Here is a 19,907-nt window from a genome sequence, read left to right as displayed (position 1 = left end):
AGACAGTTGGTTATCAATGTGTTTGTGTGTGTGTGTGTGTGTGTGTGTGTGTGAGAGAGAGGGAGAGAGGGAGAGAGAGAGAGAGAGTTAGCGAATCAATGTCTTGCGTCTTAAATAGTGAAAAAATTAGAAAATCAAAATGTAGCGGTCAATGATGATATTGTGGCAGGCTGCCAGAAATAAATGAATGTATGGGAAACTTTGGTGTAATAACTTTGGTGATCCTCTGACTTTCATCTTGTGCCAGTATGTCAATTTAAAATTGTCCGATACATTGGTTCATGATCAAATACCTGTGAAACACTCCTATCAGCCTCTGACATACTTTGTTTAGTGCTAATTAGCAAATGTTAGCATGCTAATATGCTAAACCAAGAGGGTGAACAAGGTAAACAAGCATTGTCATTGTGAGTCATTGTGAGCATATTAGCATCTTCATGTTAGCATTTAGCACACAGCCTCACACAGCTGGTAGCATGGCTGTAGCTTATTTCATTTAGAAGTGAATACATAAGCTAATCTATAGGAATGACCATACCTGTGATGACATGGTCCAAAAATGACTAAACAATCCTTTGAGTACTCTTTGCAATCTGACTTCAAACTTCTAAGTGTCTGCAGCAGGAGTAGGAGGGGATAGGCTCTGTGGCGTCAACTGCTGCTTCAGACTGATAGGATTCTCCCAACGCAAACCAAAGCTATGAATATAAAATTATAATCATTTTTGCTCCTCTCCAACCTCTGATCTCATTTCCTGTCTGGGCCATGAGATGGTTACTGTCAGCGGGCATCAGAAGTGGTAGCGTGTTGACCCTGCTGAGGCACTATAAGCCAATTTCCACACTTCAATTCTCTGCAGTTGCCATGGAAGAACAGCTCGTCTTAAAAAAAATCACTCAGCCTTCCCTTCACGGTGCCTGCAGAGGAAGTCCTCTATGAAGTCGTCATCCATGCCACTCCTTTTATTCAGCAGTTCACTTCCTGCGGGGGTGGATGTTCCTCAGGAAAAGGCTGGTGCCAAATAGTTTTTTATTACAGATTTGCAGTGAAAACACAAAGCATCTCTGACTGGGAACATGAGGTGCTCACCATCATGTAAGAAAACAAAGAAAGCTACATCAACACGCTAAAAGGTTCATTTTAGGTGTAGATATCATGAGATCTCATTATGGGTCTTGGTTCTAAAATGTATCTTTAGGTTTTCTGCTTTCTCTTTAAATGTGTCTGCAACACTGTCAACAGATCTGAAGGTTATAAAAACCTAAAAACACCTAACACAACAACTTATTTCGTTGCAACATGCAATAAATGTTTTTTGTGCTGACTGTCAAAAAGTTAAGGAGAGCTAATGGAACAGCTGTCCACTTATTCAGCCACTCATATAACTGGCTCTTTGGTGTCTGTGTTAGTAAACGGATGAAGAATTTGACGCAAGTTAAATTAAATTAATGCCAAATATCCATTCATTCAGAAATCAACAGCGTTTGGGAGCCTCTGAGCAGCGCTGTTTTGAAACACGAGTTAACAACTGTGTCGTTGCCTGAGAAACTCTTGGTAGCGTAGCGAGTGAGTGGCTAAGCGAGAGAGCGAGCATCAGGAAATTGACAGTGAATGTGAGCGGAGCAGAGGAAAAGGTTGGCAGGAGGTCGTCAGTCTGGCAGTAAATGTACAGTACAGACAACAGTGTGTCAATTAATAAATGCTGCAGCTTCTCAAGACCAAGAAAAGTCACGTCTGTTGTTTCCCCAACTGCTGGAAAAGTGAAGGGGGTTAGCTCCAAAGTTAGCAACAATGGGTTAGCCTAACGTGACGACGCTTAACAGAGACATAGAGAACAGAGAAATGTGTGGCAGCTAATACACCCCTCCCCCACCCCCCCTAACCCCCCACCCTATAGGGGAACCTAAGGGAAACACTGGATCTACTATAAACCGACCATAAGAGTCGACAGCCATGCTAGCAGATCAGGGAGGCTGTACGTAGCATTCAGCTCAACAACTGCTAACAAGGTAATGTTTAGCTGGTTAAGTGTTTACTTTAGTGTGTTAGCACGGTAGCATTTTCTAATTAGCACTTAACAAAAAGTACAGCTGAGGCTGATGGGAATGTCACTGGTTTTGCTGGTATTTGGTCATAAACCAAAGTATCTTACAAATAGAAATTTAGAATTAATGACACAAGATAAAAAGTTAGTCCCACAATTCTTAGCAATAAATCCCTGTTATTGTTGAGACATTTCACTTAAGACTAAAAATGTCAACCTCGTGGTGGCACCAGAAGAAAAGTCAGTAGGATTCATCATCTGGGGACCATGAATGTCTACAAAATTTCACAGCAATCCATCAAGTAGTAGCAAAATGCTTCCATTTAAAATGTAAGCAGGCAGAAGAATCACTGTTTCAAAGTAAGTCCTTTTGTTTATTGAACAGATTGACAGCCCAATGATAACCCTCATGTGTAAAGTAAGCTAGTTTAAAACACTGTATCATTATACTGTAAATTGAGCATTACTGGCATCATAATTACAAGAATGATGAGGTGGGTTGGTACTATAAACAGACCCTGCCTACCTCCTGACACATCATGTTGATACATTAATAGGACAGTATATTTTTTGTGTATCTGGATAGATGAAAAGACTGCAGAGGATAAGCATTAATGAGACTCAGGCTATAAAACTGGTCACTGTGCAAGGTCAAAGACACAACGATGTTCACCCTGCAGCAATAAAAGCATCCTGATGACCGAACAACTGGCTCCATATTAGCCCTCAGTGTAGGCAGAGTCTGCTGTGAGTTTAAGGACGACTGCTCCTGAGCAGGAAGTGGCTGAGGAGGAAATGCCTTTGTGATGAGAGGCAGCCAAATCTCTGCTGACTCTCCCTGCCTGCCACATTTCCTTCAAAGCACTGCTTTCAACACATTGTTCTCCTCAGCTCACTCACAGTTAAGAGGGATGCTTAAGGAACAACAACAAAAAAGATATCAGAATATCAGAACAATAAATCAGTTTAATGTAACCTTTACACATGCAGGAACTTTAACTAAACACAGTATAACAGTGACAAAATAAAGATTCAAATCAGGAAATATCTGATCCAAAATCATTGAAATAGGACTAAAGAAGACCAAAGAGCAACACACACAGGCGATGCACATGCAAACCCACTGTTTTGCATGTGTGCCCATTCACTGGCAGCATCAAGACAGGTCACTGCATCAGGACACTCCACTGTCCTATTTCTAAGCATCAACTCTCCATAAAAGTATATATTTGATCTCATACATTTCTCTGATCAGTGCATCCCAGCTACTGACTACTTTGTCTGTGTGGTACATTAACATGGTGTACATCAAATGATGTGATGTGGCTATGTTGGACATCAGAGTTGAATCTAAAACATTTAAACTGACCTTCCATTAGATCCATACTGTATGTGTTCTAATAATTTTTTAAAGAGGTAATAAAGTAAGTTTGTTGCTTTTTTAATTTCAAAATCCAAAAAAGCAGGTAATATAAAATGACCTAATATTGCATTCTGAATGTTGCTGTTCAGGTTACCTGCTCCCTATCCTTCCCCTAGAAAATTAATTAAATGCATCTGAAACATTCAAACTGTAATTAAGTGAGCTGTCATTTGAGTTGTGCTGCTCACATAAGGGACAAGAGATTTTTGTAAACTATTTTAAACAGTTAAAGGGAGGATATGCAACTTTAAAAAGAAGAAATAACAAATTCTTCCTCTTACAAATGAAAAGTTAAATTTATAAGCAACATTACCGGGTCTGCTCAGTGACTCTATAACTCTTCTCTACTTGTGCTGATGTTACAGTTAGTTTCAGCATTTATTATTATCCCACAATTGTGGCCAAAATGGGCAATGTTCAGCAAAAGTTACTAAAGCCCTTTTAAACTAAGTTTTACTTTTGGTTTAACACTTGGGGAGTCAGACCATGTCCACACTAAACCAGCTGAATTCATAAACGCATCTTTTTCTCTCCATTTTGGCCCTCTGTCCAGACTAAAACAGTTTTTTTCTCCCCCAAAAATGGAGCTTTTCCAAAACATCCTCAAGAGTGGGTAAATGTGAAAACGTCAGCTCGGCATTGTAGCTTGTACGGGGGAAACCGAGCTCTGTAGAAATGCTGTCATATCGCTGACAAAACAGATGGTGGCAGTAGTGCAGTGTTTTACTGAAGACAAAGAAGAAACACAACGACAATAAGAAATGTAGCTGTGTCGGGCCTCATTCCGTGTGCATGACACGAAGGCCGGCTTGCACGCAGTCACAGAGCCTGATAACTAAGAAGGGCCAAGTCAAACAAAAGGAGTCCAAATCGGACTCCATCTCCCATCATGCATTGCTCAGTTTGCACCTTTGTGTTAAATCTGTGGGATGCCCCAAACTCTTGTCTCTCATTGGCAGAGATGCTCCAACACCAGAGGAAGTCATGGCGACACAGCCGTGACGTCACAACAGCTTTAAGTATCGACTGCACACAGACATCCTCGCCTTCCCATTGTAACTACGCCAGTTTACTAAAGGAGGTAACCCCATGCCCGTGTAATTCCCCTCGCTGAGTTTGAAGAGCCTACCCTCGCTGGATGAGCTGAGACTTCACACTGTGTTCAACCAAACACATTGACCAGATCCAAGAGACAGACCGCTGCTGCAACCCAGCGCTTTCAATTTGCCTCCAGAAGGGAGAAAGGATTTCTCCACAGAGACGAAGGACCGCCTCGTTTTTAACTGAGTTGGCTCCACTGTTTTCTCCGCAATGCCGAATGAGGCTCAGCTGCCATCAAAGCCGCCAACGTTGCCGCAACGTCTGGGCAGAGACGGTGTTATACTGTGTGTTGTTAGCTTTTAGCTTTTTAGGCTTTATTGCTTGCGTTATTGTCGTTTGTTGTGAATGGGCTGCCGAAACCCTTTGTTCCGCTATAGTCTGAAGAGTAGTTAAAGTTTGCTGCCTGTTTAGTTGTGTTAACCATGCTAGATTGTTTTGTGTTTGTCCCACTTGGGACTGCTGTGTCACCATGAGTGAGAAAGTAAGTTGTTTGTCAATCGAAAATCAGACAACGGGCGTTACAGACTGCCGTCCATGTGTGCGCTCTCTATGGACAAAGTAACCGCTTCTCTCCCTCCCACAGTCACTTTTCCTCATTTTTCTTCCCTCTCTTGCCACTAACCCACACAGACACGCACACACACATATACACAACACATACACCTCTCTTACACATCTGACAGTCAGATAATGTGGGACACAGTGCCGCTCTACCCCTCGTTATCTACCATTGGACACGTGTGTTTGATAAATTGAATTGGGTGAGTGCAGAGACGCCGACCACCGGTCAGCACCATCTTGCTGTTGTTTAACCGAAACACCGCAGTCACATCTGCCATTTGGTTCTCACGTAATGTGACTTCCTCACGTGGCCACGTAAGCATTTTGATTCTCTTGTGTCTTCATCTCCCGAGATCACGTCCGCCATCCTTGAGATTGCGTGAAGCCATCTCATGAGATCACATCCGCCATCTTGAATCACCATCTTGAATCTCTCGGGGACATCCTCTTCACATCTGCCACCTTGCCCACAAACACACACACTCAGCATCAACTCTCCATAAAAGCATATATTTGATCTCATACATTTCCCTGATCAGTGCATCCCAGCTACTGACTACTTTGTCTGTGTGGTACATTAACATGGTGTACATCAAATGATGTGATGTGGCTGATATGTTGCACATCAGACGTGTTGAATCTAAAACATTTAAACCGACCTTCCATTTGATACATATTGTATGTGTTCAAATAATTTTTTAAACATTTTCCAAACATTTTGACTCTCGTGTGTCTTCATCTCCTCAGATCACGTCCGCCATCCTTGAGATTGCGTGACGCCATCTCATGAGATCACATCCACCATCTTGAATCGCCATCTTGAATCTCACGGGGATGTCCTCTTCACGTCTGCCACCTTGCCCACAAACACACACACACACACACAGACACACACCTACCCATCTATACTCCCATACACACACACACACACACACACGCTCCCGCTTGCATGTGTTTTCACTGTACATAGCTGTTGTTATTGCTTAGGCAGAATTAGATTTTAAGATAGTGATTTATTGATCAAAGTATCGGCTTATTTTGTTAACTTTGCTATTTTTTAATAAACACTGTTGTATATTTAAAGAGAAGTCTTCTATTATTGTGCTTATGTATTGTGAAAAGTGACTGATTGAGACTCAGAGTTTGAACTCAAACCTTCTTCATTCACCTGTGAATATTGACATCCCTCAGATATTAGCATTCTAGGTGAACTCTTTTATGAGACTACCTCACTGTCTGGTTATTGGTCCCGGTGTCCAGGTGCTGCCCCGTTATTATTAATTCAGATTAATAATTTTATTAATTATCATTCATCATTATATTTTTAATTCATTTTATTCATTCGTGCTGATAACCAGCAATGCTCCTCCCAGATCCAACAGCTGCAAGCAGCAATTTGCAGGTCCAAGCTTTTTTGCGCTCAACAGAAGGAAGCAGCTAAATTAGCCAAAATTACAAGCGGGTTTCAGGGTTCATGAAGGTGAATGAAGTCACTTCAGCTAATTTAATTCTGTTTAAAGGAGAGACCGATCACACACTTGTTTCATCACAAAGCCTGTGGCATTTCAATAACTGCACGCTCAAATTTCCACCATTTGTCTCCCCTTCATCCGATTTGAATGAAACTCTGGGTGCATGTTCAGGAGATAGCGAGGGATGTCTCCAGTGAGTTTAATCAGGATTGCTCAAAGGCATCTTGAGTTATGAGTTTGCATGAAAACTGTGTTTTGCAATTGAACTGGCTTAATATATACGCAGTACATTCTGATGTGAAACACTATACTAACCACAGTAATTAATATTACTGTAGAATACGTCTATATATACAACTACACATACTGTAGATCATGACAGTAGGGAGAGAAGGACAACTTAGCCTAAGTGTGGTTTACATAAGCACAGCTTTTTAAATGTATTTCATCAATTATCTAAATAAAAAGCAGCGGATAAAAACCAAAAGATGTACTTAAAGTGAATCGCTGCAGTTCAATATCAGGTTATTCCTGTTCATCTGTTTCTGATTTTGACATCAACAACAACACACCAAAGCAAACATTCAGTATCTAGTTTTCTACCCACATATGGACTGAACAGAAGTTAAACTGATCCCAGCCCTGCCTCACAGACCGAGCCGCAAACACGCAGAGTGCATTTCTTTCTAGCGAGGGAGGATTTAGGATTTGACGAGTGTGAGCTGAACGAGCTTGCAGGCCTTGAATTAGCTCATGAATTCATGGGATAATGAGAGAAACCCAGATGCTGTGTTCTCAGGCTGCAGCTCGGTGAGAGATGTAAGAATACAAACACTCTCATACTGAGTCAACACTGCTGAGGCCTTGAGTGTTTGGAAACAAAGCTCCAGTATCTCATGTCCTGGAGCGAGGCGGAGCCATACTGCAGAGTACACATTGTCAGAGAGAAACGTTTTCTGTACAGCTGGAGAGCTGCACTTCACAACCATCCCCCAGAACATCATCATCACTGAAATAAAATGTAAAAAAAAACCTATGGAAATATTTTTGCATGAAGGGCTACAGCTAACCATTAAATATAGTAGTCTGTCAGTTATCTTTTTTAATTCATCTTTCAGTCTAAATCTCACAAAATAGTGAAAAATGCAGAGGGTGAATAACTCATTTTGTCCAACCAACAGGCTGAAACCCAAATATGTTCAGTTTACAACTAGCCCATGTCAACCACAACAATATTCCCAGTAACCCAGGAACTCTTTCTGGGACTCAGGGTCTCATTTTGGCTACCGCGCTTTAGTTCCTGGTGCCACAAACACAAACCTTTCAGCTGCTACATCTTGTGTCCAGCTTTATTCACGCAGTAAGCATCAGTGGGTGCCACTATAATCCATATGAGGATGAGGGACGGACAAAAAAATTGAAGACAAAAAATTGAGTCTAAGAAGAGTGAGATAAAGAGGAAGAGCAAAAGAATGAGAGCAGCAATCAGGAGAACAAAGTGTGAGAACAATGCAGAAGACAGTGTGTGCAAATGAGAGAAACATTCAATTGTTAGTCTTTTATTGAGCTTACTTTCTGAAGAAGAAATGAATCACAATAAAACACTCCACAGATTCACCACTTTGGAAACGGGTGCTCTAGAGTTTTAACTTCCTTATTTTATTTCTTCATTACATCCAACTAAACCACCAGGAGTGAATGCATCAGTAAATACAAACAGGATGATAACTGTGTTGTTGTTCCCTCACGTCTTGTGTCTCAAACCATCATCAGTGTCATCTGGTTAATCATGGTTCAATAAGGCACTTTTAGTTCCTGAGACTCCATAGTTTCTGGAACTATTTGGTTGAAAGGGAAGCAACTAACGATTATTTTCATTATCGATTCATCTGTCGACTATTTCCTCAATTAATCAATTAGTTGATTGATCTATCTGTCAGAAATTAGTGGAAAATCTCAATCACTGTTTCCTAGAGCCCAAGATGATGTTCTCACATGTCTTGTTTTGTCAACAACTCAAAGATATTCAGTTAACTGTCATAGAGGACTAAAGAAACCAGAAAACATTCACATTTGAGAAGCTTTTTTCAAAAAAATTACTGAAAAAGATGAATCGATTATCAAAATAGTTGGCAATTAGTTTAATAATGGGCAACTAGTTGATTAATTGACTAACTGTTGCAGCTCTAAAAGGGGGCGATGATGTAGAGCAGCAAATCCTCACTTTTGAGAATCTACAACCAGCAAATGTTTCTTTGCTTGATAAATGACTACAAATAAAGTGATTATTGATTTATTTTCTGTCAATCAACCAATGGATTAATTAACTTACCCGCACTATTTTACAGTGTCTGTGCACAGAGACTACTGTTCAGGAAAGTGTATGAAATACTAAATAAGTGTTTAATGGTGTAAATGGTCTCACCTTTCAGCTAAAAATAACACAGCCCGCCTCACTGAGAGGACGTATTACATTCCAGCTCTGCTCTTTTTTACAAACCATGTTCATTATGTTGCACTTTTCTGACTGTTAGAGCTGTCAGCACTCTGCAGCCAGAGCTCCTGATGGCCTGAGGTCCATACAGCCTGAAGCCCAAACATGTAGAGCAGTGTGCTGCTGACCAGGGGCAATAAACTGTGCATGTTAAACATTTGGGCTGCAAACACCTCTGGCTCTGTCCTCCAAGAAGTACATAATCACACATGTTTATGCTCAGTATTCTACACTTGTACACACAAGCTCAAGCAGAAGGTTCAACTGTTTTGTTTTCTTCGTCTGCCACCACAAATGTATTCTGTGCGAGTCTGCCGGTGCTGCAGCAGCTGCAGCCATCATTCACTCCTTCACATCACAATATAAACATACCAAGGAGGAATGGCTGCAGGGATAAAGTGAGGAGGAATGTGAGGAATGCTGGGCTCCAAATGAAATCATGCATTATTCAAGTGAAGGAGGAGAAAAAAAGATGAGAGACGAGTTGTTCTTTTGATGACAAAAAGGAGGTTAGAGATCATGTCACATTTTCATTGCTGGCTTTTATCGAGACATTCATTGGGCTGCTTTCGTTGTTGCCAGTCATGTCACGATCCAGAAAACAATGGCATTACACACACACCCCTACCCCCCAACCACACCACCCATCCTAGACACACACACACACACTCACACACTGTGACACATACACACTTCACTCCATTGGCTTTCCTCAATACGACTAGTCCATAGTCTACAGCCATGTTAGCAGTGAGGCTGGAATCTTCATTAAACACCAGATAACAACATCTTACTACATAGCTAGCTAAAAAGCTACATCCATAAAAATTAGCGACAGAAAATTGCAGACAGAATAGCGACATATGTGCAGCTGCACAGGTTGCTATAAGTCACCATTCAGAAGTAACAACTCCTAAACTGGCATATTTCTTCAATGGTTGTGTCACACTGCTAGCATGCTAACATGCTGCTAGAGTCATGATTTCCAAATACAAACGCAGAGAAAGTCATGTTTACACTGACATGGAGAATCCAGTTTAAACAGGCAAAGATGATTCACAGGTAGGATTACAACAGTTATAGATTTTGATAGTAGTATTATAGTTGGGAAAAAATCACTGTTTCATGATTATTATTATTTATTTCACAATGGAAAAAATTAGATGAGCATGTTTTGGTTTTAAGACAAACTTTGCCAAGGATTCTACAACACTGTAGCAGTACCAGAGCTGATGCATGATTTTAGTTGATTTCTAATATTTAAAATGTAGTATTTTTAATTATCATTGTTAATATATGATTAAGATGAGCTTTATTGATCCTCTAGGGGAAAATATTACTAATGTAGGTAATAAACTGAAGTGTTTTATTATCATCTGTCATCTATGCCCATTTTTTAATTAATTTTAAATAATCTATTTTAATAATTAATCTAATTTTATTTTGTTTGTTTGTTTGTTTATTTTAGTAAAAATGAAAGAAAGAAATTGAGAACATCTCTGATGCAGGTGATATTAATCATTGAAATGCAATTCATTCGATCCCCTGGTATAATGCTGGAAGTCTATAAGATCCTAATGTTAAGTTAGTCTTTTGCACCTCACATATTTACCTTCCATACCTGGTGTTTACTCAACACAGGTGAGAGGAGGCAGCAGGATGTAAATGGTCTTACTGAGGCCCTTGAGGGGAGTACATGCCGTTTTGGTGAGTGCTAGTTTATAAACGGTGTAATGTTCCTTTTCCTGCTTTGCTGCCATTGGTTCATGTTGCACTGAAAGCCCAACTCCTAACTCACCATTACTTTGTTGATTGTAAGTGACATGTTTTTATTATTCCCTTCCAACTCAATGTATGATTAAGTAACTTTCCAGTAAAGTAATGTTTTTTTTTAGCTTAGTTCTTACTATCTATTATCTTTACTTGAGCAGTATGGCTGGATGGTGTTCTTGAAGTTGCATTAAGTTGGAGGTTTTGGATCCCTTAGCAGCAACTTTTCTTCGGCAAGTTTTACGAATTGGAAATCCGTCTGAAACTTTTTTTGGCGTATGCGCCAGCTGAGCTATTCTTATTGGACTGAATTGGCGCCATTTTTGGTTCAGTATCCAACTCTTAAAATTCATCCATGGGACCTGCTCTCTATGTAGATATAAAGGGCTCATTCTAAGGTAAAGAAAACACAACAATTCTTATTTTCATATTATTATAGACTGATTAAAACATACTTATGAATATAATGTCCCATTTCTGCCAAGTCCGTTCCGCTAGTTGCCACTAAATCTTTAACACTTGTCCTTTAAGGCGTTCTAGCTGAGCCTTTACATGAGGTTTTAAAGCGTGGTTAATAGTGAAATCGGTTAATCGCTGCATCTCTACTCGCAGGCATGAGTGAGTACTCACTCTGGAGAGCATGAAGGAAGAGGAGGGTGGCTGGTAGGAAAAGACCGAGCTCCAGGATGACTCATGCCTGGTATAATGACTGGCTTCAGTCCCTGACAAGTAAAGCTGACATGGGTGGCCCTAGGCTCAGGGTTGGGACCGGGGCGGCGGGGGGGTGGTTGACCAGCTGCCTGTCTCATGCCAAACACAGCCGTGCCCTCTCTGTCATAACTCGTGCTGTAATCTGCTGGAACTGAGCTTCAGCGACACCAGGAGACGCACGTTCACCCTCTGAGGGAAGGGGGGGGCGACGCTTATCTGGAATCACATGCATTCATTTAAACAATGAGGACTATTCAAGTGCAGCTGTAACCCAAGATCTGTTGTTCCTCAACGATGAAGGGATGAAGTACGTTTTTGCTCTGAAAGTGATCGAGAAACTGTTTTCAGAAACCTCTCCGATAGATAAGCAGAGGTCAAAGTGCAGCAGGTGTTAACACCATCCATGCTCAGGTTAATTAAATCTTGATTGCAATCCAAAATGCAGTTATTAAGAAGGTCTGATGAATGCCTGTGAGAAGGGAGGGACTGCAGAGGAGATGTTTGTGTTGTTCCATCAATCTGCCAAATGAAAACTCTGTTCAAGTCATTTTGAACATTTTGAATGTGTAAGCCAGTGTGAATTAACAAATATTCCAAATAAGGGTTTCCATTTCTTTCACACACAGCGTCTGTTGGTAAATCCCATGAGATGACCAAATCCAACAATGAATGGATCTACTAACAAGTCATTTGTATATCAAAACCTCTCATCTTATTCCTCTGTGCCGTCGAGCTCCACTGTTGTTTAACAACTATTAAAAACACATCAGTGAGCCACACTGTTGCACTGGATGACATGATCCTTCACAACCATGAACAGGCACTGTAGTTTATTTTGACTCAATCCCACACACCATCCGGCTGCCAAAAATACTCACTGGAGCACCAAATGTGAATTTATCCGCAGCTGAAAATAGTCCCCAACAAATGCAGTATTTCCTCCTGTTTGAGTAACTGGCTAAAAACTACAGTGTCCAGCTGTTTCAGGAAATTACCGAGGCTGTTTTGAAAATGAAACTATATATAATTGTGAGTCACTTTTAAAGATTGACGTATTCTGTAGGAACTAATGGGCTTGGTCCTGAGAGTCACAGACAGAGTGGGGAAGTCAGACAATCATCTTTGGTTTTGGTCTTTTTATGGGATTAGCTGACAACAAGAAAATATCGAATTTCACAGACATGATTAGTAGCATATTGGCTAAAATATTCAGAAACACTGGTGTACTAAACTCAAGCATCATAAAGCATCATATTTTAATCAATCTAGGCCATCACAAAGCCAATTTAGTCTTTGGTGCCACTAATTACTCAAGCTACATTATTTAATTTATAAAAGAAGAACAAGAGAGATTTATTTTTAGGAAAATACAAATTGTCCCAACATAACTAATCTAGCATTCCAACTCATATATATACAATAGTTCATAGGCTACATGATCATAGATAGATATAACAAAAGCTTGAAAACGACAGATTATATTCGACACATGGATTGACAGGAAGTCAGAGCCTAAATTGAAGTGAATGTTTCATTTTCTTCACCATCCGTCCTTATATAACCGTCAGAGTTTGTGTTCAGGTGTGCAGTGGATATGTGAACATGTAAACAGAGTGAATCAGTGCAACACATTTCAATATATCCATGAACTGTTCCATATGGAGATTAAATCAAGAGTAACAGTTGTGGTTATGCTGTATCGTCCAAATAGAATCAAATCTATGAGAAATTGATTTTTGTTGTTTAGCATTCTGGGAAATGGCTGACTTTATAACTTTTCATGCTGTTTGTGCTGCATCAGGTTACAGAGAAAATATCACATATTCTCTTCATAACAGAAGATAACACACATCTTACATTTCTGGTTTACTGTTGACAGTTTTTCCATTTATTTAGGAGCTAAGCTAAGCTAACTGTCAGGTGGCTGTAGCTTTATTTTTAATGTCCAAAGAGGTAACTTTATAATTTTTGTTGTTTATCTATTTCTTATTCCTAAAGATGAAGTTGAAATGAAAAAAAACAAATCCTTCCGCATTTTTAATAGTGAACATCTAGTTTGTAGTCATTTGTCCATCATTAACTGTGTCATCTAGACTGCTTGAATGCCAAACATATGACTATATGTGTTGACTACTCATGTCAAAAACTACAACTCCAAGACTTCCATTTGAAGTCTGCAGGAGTCCTACAAGCCAGAAAGACAGGCAGAGAGGTTGTAAACAACCCCTGATGATGTAAAACCACTCCCTTCCAAATGATTTGGTTTAGATGACTGCTTCAAACACTGTTTACAACCTGATGGTCTGAAAGCCTGTGTTGTCCTAAAAGAACCCACTGATGTCACATCATCCCCAGACCTCAGCAGGACAGACTGAGGCTGAGACTTGGCCTCAGCATCTTAACAGCTTTTCACTCGATAACTGCCAGAAAAACAAAAAAATGGATGAAGGAATAGAAAATACAAGGAATAAATATTCTCTTTTCCATCTCACAAATATGAAACCCGGAAAACCCATTCCGAATTGTAACTAGTTCTAAATTTGTAAGAACCCAGAGATATTTTGAGGCTGTATCAGTACTTTAAGAAAGCAGGGAGTGAGATTAGTGGATCAGAGTTTTGTGGCAGCGTAAGCAGCCTCTCTCTCTGTCTTCTTCTCCTCTGCTCTCTGTGGCGGTATTTGACCGAGGGCGGGGCTGAGCTCCCCCCCACACACACACACACACACACACACACACACACACACACACACACACACACAGAGCGGACAGCAGAGCAGAGAGGTCGTGGAGGAGACAGTGAACCAGGTGAAGTGAAAGAAAACTTGTTACAGTAAATTCAATAAAACCTTCACGAGTAAAAAGCCAATAACCAATTTATGGAATCCTGTAAAACACCTGTTCAACAAGTATAAACTTGTATAAATGTGATATTTTGAACTGCTTTGCCTACAGTGTCTCATCCACTACCAGTTCTGGATGTAGTGTGCTTGTTTGGCTAATAGTGAGCTCTTCTTACAAGCTAAAATGAAAGCTGTCTGTATGTAGCCTAACTGTTTAGCCTGATTAGCAGCCTCCACTCCAAAACCAGCCTCTCCACCTGCTGCTGATGTGAAGGGATTCAAATTATGCATAAAGATCACTACCACTCACGTCTGTCCGTTCAATATGAAGCTACAGCCAGCAGACAGTTAGCTTAGCTTAGCTTAGCATGGATACTGGAATCAGGGGAAACAGCTAGCATGGCTCTGTCCAAATACTGCTAAAGTTCACTAATCAACATCACGTTACATCACATTTGTTTAATGTGTACAAAAACAGAAGTGTGAGCTGGCAGTGGAGCAGGAAGTCTAACTCTCACCTCACCAAATGATTATACACTTAGAAAAGTGGATGATGATTTCAAACATGGCGTAGTGATATGAGAGCTATAATGCACTCTGATAACAGACTCTGCTTCACACACCTTTACCTGATCCATTATTAGCTCATATCAGGACTCCTTGCTGTACATAAGTTAAGATACTGAGTCATAATCATGAGACATTAAGTAAAGCCAGACTGATATATCAGTAGGTCAACTGCAATAAATGTTTTATATGCTGCATTTTTGTACTTTTTGTCAATGTTTTGTCTATTTGTATTTCATTTAATCTTATTTTACTTCAAATGATTTTATTTTCCTCTACATTGTATTGTTAAGGTTGCTCAAATGCATCTCTTTGCCTTGTTTAAGGTTCTATACACTGGAACCTTAAGCCTATATGAACTTGCCTTGTCTTAATTCTAGTTTAGAATATTTTAGTTGAAGGTATTTAAATTCCAGTGAAGTTTACAGTTCAAAAATGATCTTAGCTTAAAAGTGATCTTATCACTTCATTATTATTGTTGTCACAGCTCTTTAATTACCCATCCTGAGGCACACTTGACAAAAATAGATTGTTTCCTACTCTCAAAGTGATGAAAAATAAAAATATCCTGTATTGGTTGGAGATATATACTCAACTTTAGGGCTGCAACTAATGATTATATTCATTCTCAATTAATCTGCCTATTATTCCCTTGATTGATCGTTTGGTCTATAAAATGGCAAAAAAAAAAAACAAAGTGAAACATGACCATTACACTTTCACAGAGTCAAAGGTGGTTTTGTTTGACCAACAGTCCAAAACCCAAAGATATTCAGTTTATAATCATGTATGAGAAAGAAAAGCCTAAAATCATCACATTTGAGAAGTTGAAAACTTTTGGCATTTTTGCTGAAAAAATTAATCGATCATCAAAATAGTTGCCAATTAATTTTCTGTTGATTGACATTCGATTAATCGACTTATCATTGCAGCTCTACTTTTAATAAAGTATGTAATATGTATGATGAGGCCATTGAGATATTCAGATTACTTTCTCTTTTTTTTTTTACTTGGATCACAACACTTGTTTTTATGTTAGATTAATCTACTGGTTATTTTCTCAATTGATCAATGAATCGGACCATAATATGTCAGATTGGTGAAAAATATCCAGTCAGGTTTCCCATAATGTTATGTCTTCAAATATCTGCTTTTATCTGACCAACTATCCAAAACCTAAAGAAATTCAATTTAGTACAAGTGTACAAGTACTGTTAATCAATTAATTGATAAAATAATCATTTCAGCTCTAGTTTTCATCATTCCTCTTCTTCCTCTCTGTATTAATTAGTTAATATTCTATTTGGTGGAACAGACTTCCTCAGTTCCTGACAACACGCACATGAGGAATGAAACGGGTCCTGAGTCTGAAACCTCTGTGATCCGTGTTTCCTGTAAACAGCAGCCTGTGCTGTGTAGATGATGAAGATGATGCCGAGTCTTCTCTTGAAATCAGCGGAGTTGTGTTGTGTTCGTTCATGCCATGGCAACCGGTGTCACCCACAGTCAGACCTCCGTGATAGCGCGTTCATTAACGGTACAGTGAGGTTACAACACTGCTCCTGCTGAATGTCTGACAGTTATTACAGTTTTACGAGGCTTTGCTTCTCTATTAGGCGGGGTTTCATTTGAAACGACGGATGAAAAAAGACTTTTGATTACATCAACGTAGCACAGCGCTGCTGTTTTCCATCAGAAACAACCGTTACTGTAGTTTGACGGTAACGTTACACCCGCAGCAGGCTCGCTGGGTTCAAAACGGTCCAACAAACAGCGACACAGAAAACACAGGAGAAATGTGGCTTAACCGTCAAAGTCTTAATACACTGTGAACTTGCAAGGACTGTCGACCAGTTCAATGTCGATTAAACGTTTTTAAAGTTTTTTTCACCCACTGTGGATTTTTCCCTCAGTGAAAAGTTGCAGCTAATTCTTTGGCTTCAGGATGAAAACAGAGCGACTGTAACATTCTCTCACAGCGGTTACATTGTTCCATGTGGAGGATAAAAAAAACATTTAGAGCAGACTCGGAGGAAGACAGAGACGAGAAGAAGATGGCAGCTTACCTGGCAGCGAAGAAGTCTCGTTTTGTCCCATGAAGAAAGCGATAATAGCCGGGCAGGCGCAGTTTCCGTCGAGCTGGCCCAGTGGTGTGGACGTGTGTGCGGACTGAGTGTGTGCTCCAGGAGGAAAGCAGCAGAGCCCCGGCTGATGTCACCGGGGCAGGGAGGGGCCTCTCCGGGACACATTTCCATAAGGACATGATGTCACTCCACTGCTTCATACTCTGACTCCACACACGAACTTATAGTATTTAAACAGGGAAATTTATTTGACCAGTGAGTTCGAAACAGAGCAATAGCTCCCTCACAAATCTACAACAAATGGCCTGGATAAAAAGGAATTGCCAGTAGCCTACAGTTTACACTGCATAACAATATGCTATTAATAATAATACAGTTATAATTAGTAGTCATCAGATGTGTAAAGTTGCTATCAAATGTAAAACTATTTGACAGTTATAATTGGTTACTTTGCAGATTTGAAGATTTAGATTCTACATCATTCCACCAACCTTTTTTTATGGGAGGACTAACTCTTGTTGCAGAGAAAAATACATGGCTGCAAGAATGTAGGCCATCACATCACAGTTTGATACAATATGGACAACTACAGCAGGGCACAGTGGGCTATACTCTGCCGAGTGATGACACAATGGATAATATAACAAGCTTTTTAAAATACAACACATTGTTAAAGATGAAACCAGTGGTTTCCAACCTTTTTGGCTTTTGACGTCTTACAAAAAGCAGTGTGTAGTCAGGGTCACTTTTCAGCTGTCTTTTACTGTAGTAGGATTCTGCATGCAGGACTTTTACATGTAATGGAGTATTTTTACATTGCTGTATTGGTACTTTTACTTAAGTAAAGGATCTGAGTACTTCCACCACTGGTATCAACAAAGCAACATGTAACAACACGCATGCATGAGCATTGTATATACCAACAAAAACAGGCCAGGCTGCCTATAAGGGATCCAGTCCTCATCAACACCCATCACATACAGTACTAACAGTGAATAATAGCATTAAGTGGGTATAGCCCTTACCTTAAAACAGAAGCAACCACAGAGGCCTGACGTTAGAGTCAATTGACTTAGATTTTTTGGTAAATCCAAAATTTGACAGTAAGTTTCCTTGATTTCTTTTTGACATATCTGCATGCTGACTACAAAACAGAGAAATGAATAACAACAATCCAGCGTGCAGACAGAGTGGGACCGAGAAAGTTTGTTTTTTTATCTGATATTTCAGTTAGAGTGAATGAAGTTATATTCCACAACACTTTGATGGAAATGGCAAGATTAGCATGCATGCTGGTATCTTTATTAAAGTGAATTATGAATGATGAATCACCCTCATGTATGGATCATACATCAATAATGAATACTGGAATACTGGAGTCATGGCTGTGGTCATAATATTCACCCTACATGTAGCCCTGGTTTGGTCTCCACCAACTCCTGAGAAAAGCATTTGATATTTAGATATCTAAAATATCGTGTTTGGTGTTTGGTTTGTTGGGTGCTGGCCAGTAGTGTGCAATGGGTATATCAGAGCTTGCTAGCTGTATACAGCTGCCTGCTGCTGCTGGAAACAATGTCAACAGGCAGCACATTGAATGATACAGCTAGATTTGAATAGAACATTCAAAACAAGGAAACATTACAATGTGAAAATGAAATGTTACACTGAAATGTACCATAAATTAGAGGGATGAGATATATGAGAAATTACTATTCTTGCAATTCATCCTACTGTTATTAAGTTGTAAAGTTCTGTACCAAAACTCCCACATTCATCAAACGCCTTGCTCAAAAGCACCTCAGCAGTGTAAATGATGCTGTTCCATAACCTCCACGCCAAGATTTATCTTGCTGGTCCAGGAATCAAACTGATGACCTGTTCTCTTACTGTTTCAAAGTGAAATAATTAACTGGCATGCTGATCTGAAAGTCACACCCCTAAAAAATACACACATTATAAGAACCACAAACAGCAGGAGCAACAGAGAATATATTGTCTTTAACAAAAACACAGCAGGTCTGTAATGTTTTATGCAAAACTAGTTTGACATGGTTTAAACACCCACATGGTACAGCCCATTATTCTGGAGAGGTGAGGGTTCACAGAAATGTTTCATCAGTGGTTGTTATTGGCAGACATGTCCTTTCATGTCCATCATTACATGTACAAGAGTGTTAACTCAGATTTCACAGAACTTAAAGAAAATGTGGCATTAAAATCAAGTTTATATGAGCGGAGACGTGTGAATGACTGTATGAGGTTCAATCACACATTAAAATGTCTGACAGAATAATTTACAATCTGCAGTGGAAAGTTCAGAAACAGAATATCAAATTTTGCTTCAACCTCCACAGAGACGCAACATCAGAAATAAGATACTTCATTCCATGACAGTAGAAATATTTCATTATTATTCTGTCATAATCTATTTATTGGTCCATTACATTCTTTTGTTTTCCAATGCTGAAACATATAATCCACTCTCCATTATGTCTCCTTTTTTGGTTAAGGGAACAAACATACCATCTATTTTACTTTTTTTTGTTAGCTTTTACCACAAACAGAACTTGTGACTTGTGTTTTTGTTTTGGATTTCAGGATTATTGCTGGTGTACATTACACTAACATGTTCACAAAGACAATGCTAACATGCAGTTTTTTACAAGGTATATCATTTACCATGTTTACCATCTTAGTTTAGCATGTTTGCTAACCATTGCTAATTAGTACTAAACACAAAATACAACTGAGATTAATGGGATTGTTTTGAGTTTTGCATGTACTTGGTTATAAACCAAAGTACTGGACAAATTGAAATTTTGACCTGATGATGGCAC

At 39.5% G+C, this 19,907-nt stretch overlaps 1 protein-coding gene across 1 annotated transcript in view; it reads right to left on the bottom strand.

The window, feature by feature from the left end:
- The window catches only part of LOC137193214 (SH3 domain-binding protein 4), a 41,261-nt gene extending 24,084 nt beyond the window's left edge, over positions 1-17,177 (bottom strand). Inside the window, exon 1 of the mRNA XM_067604498.1 lies at positions 17,050-17,177. The gene's annotated coding sequence lies outside the window, so the exon portion shown is untranslated. The remainder of the gene's footprint in view (positions 1-17,049) is intronic.
- Between the last annotated feature and the right edge of the window lie 2,730 nt (positions 17,178-19,907).

This window comes from Thunnus thynnus, chromosome 11, assembly GCF_963924715.1.
Source record: "Thunnus thynnus chromosome 11, fThuThy2.1, whole genome shotgun sequence".
Taxonomy (NCBI): Eukaryota; Metazoa; Chordata; class Actinopteri; order Scombriformes; family Scombridae; genus Thunnus; species Thunnus thynnus.
Note: the sequence above shows the minus strand (reverse complement) of the source record. Positions and strands in the feature narration are given on the sequence as shown.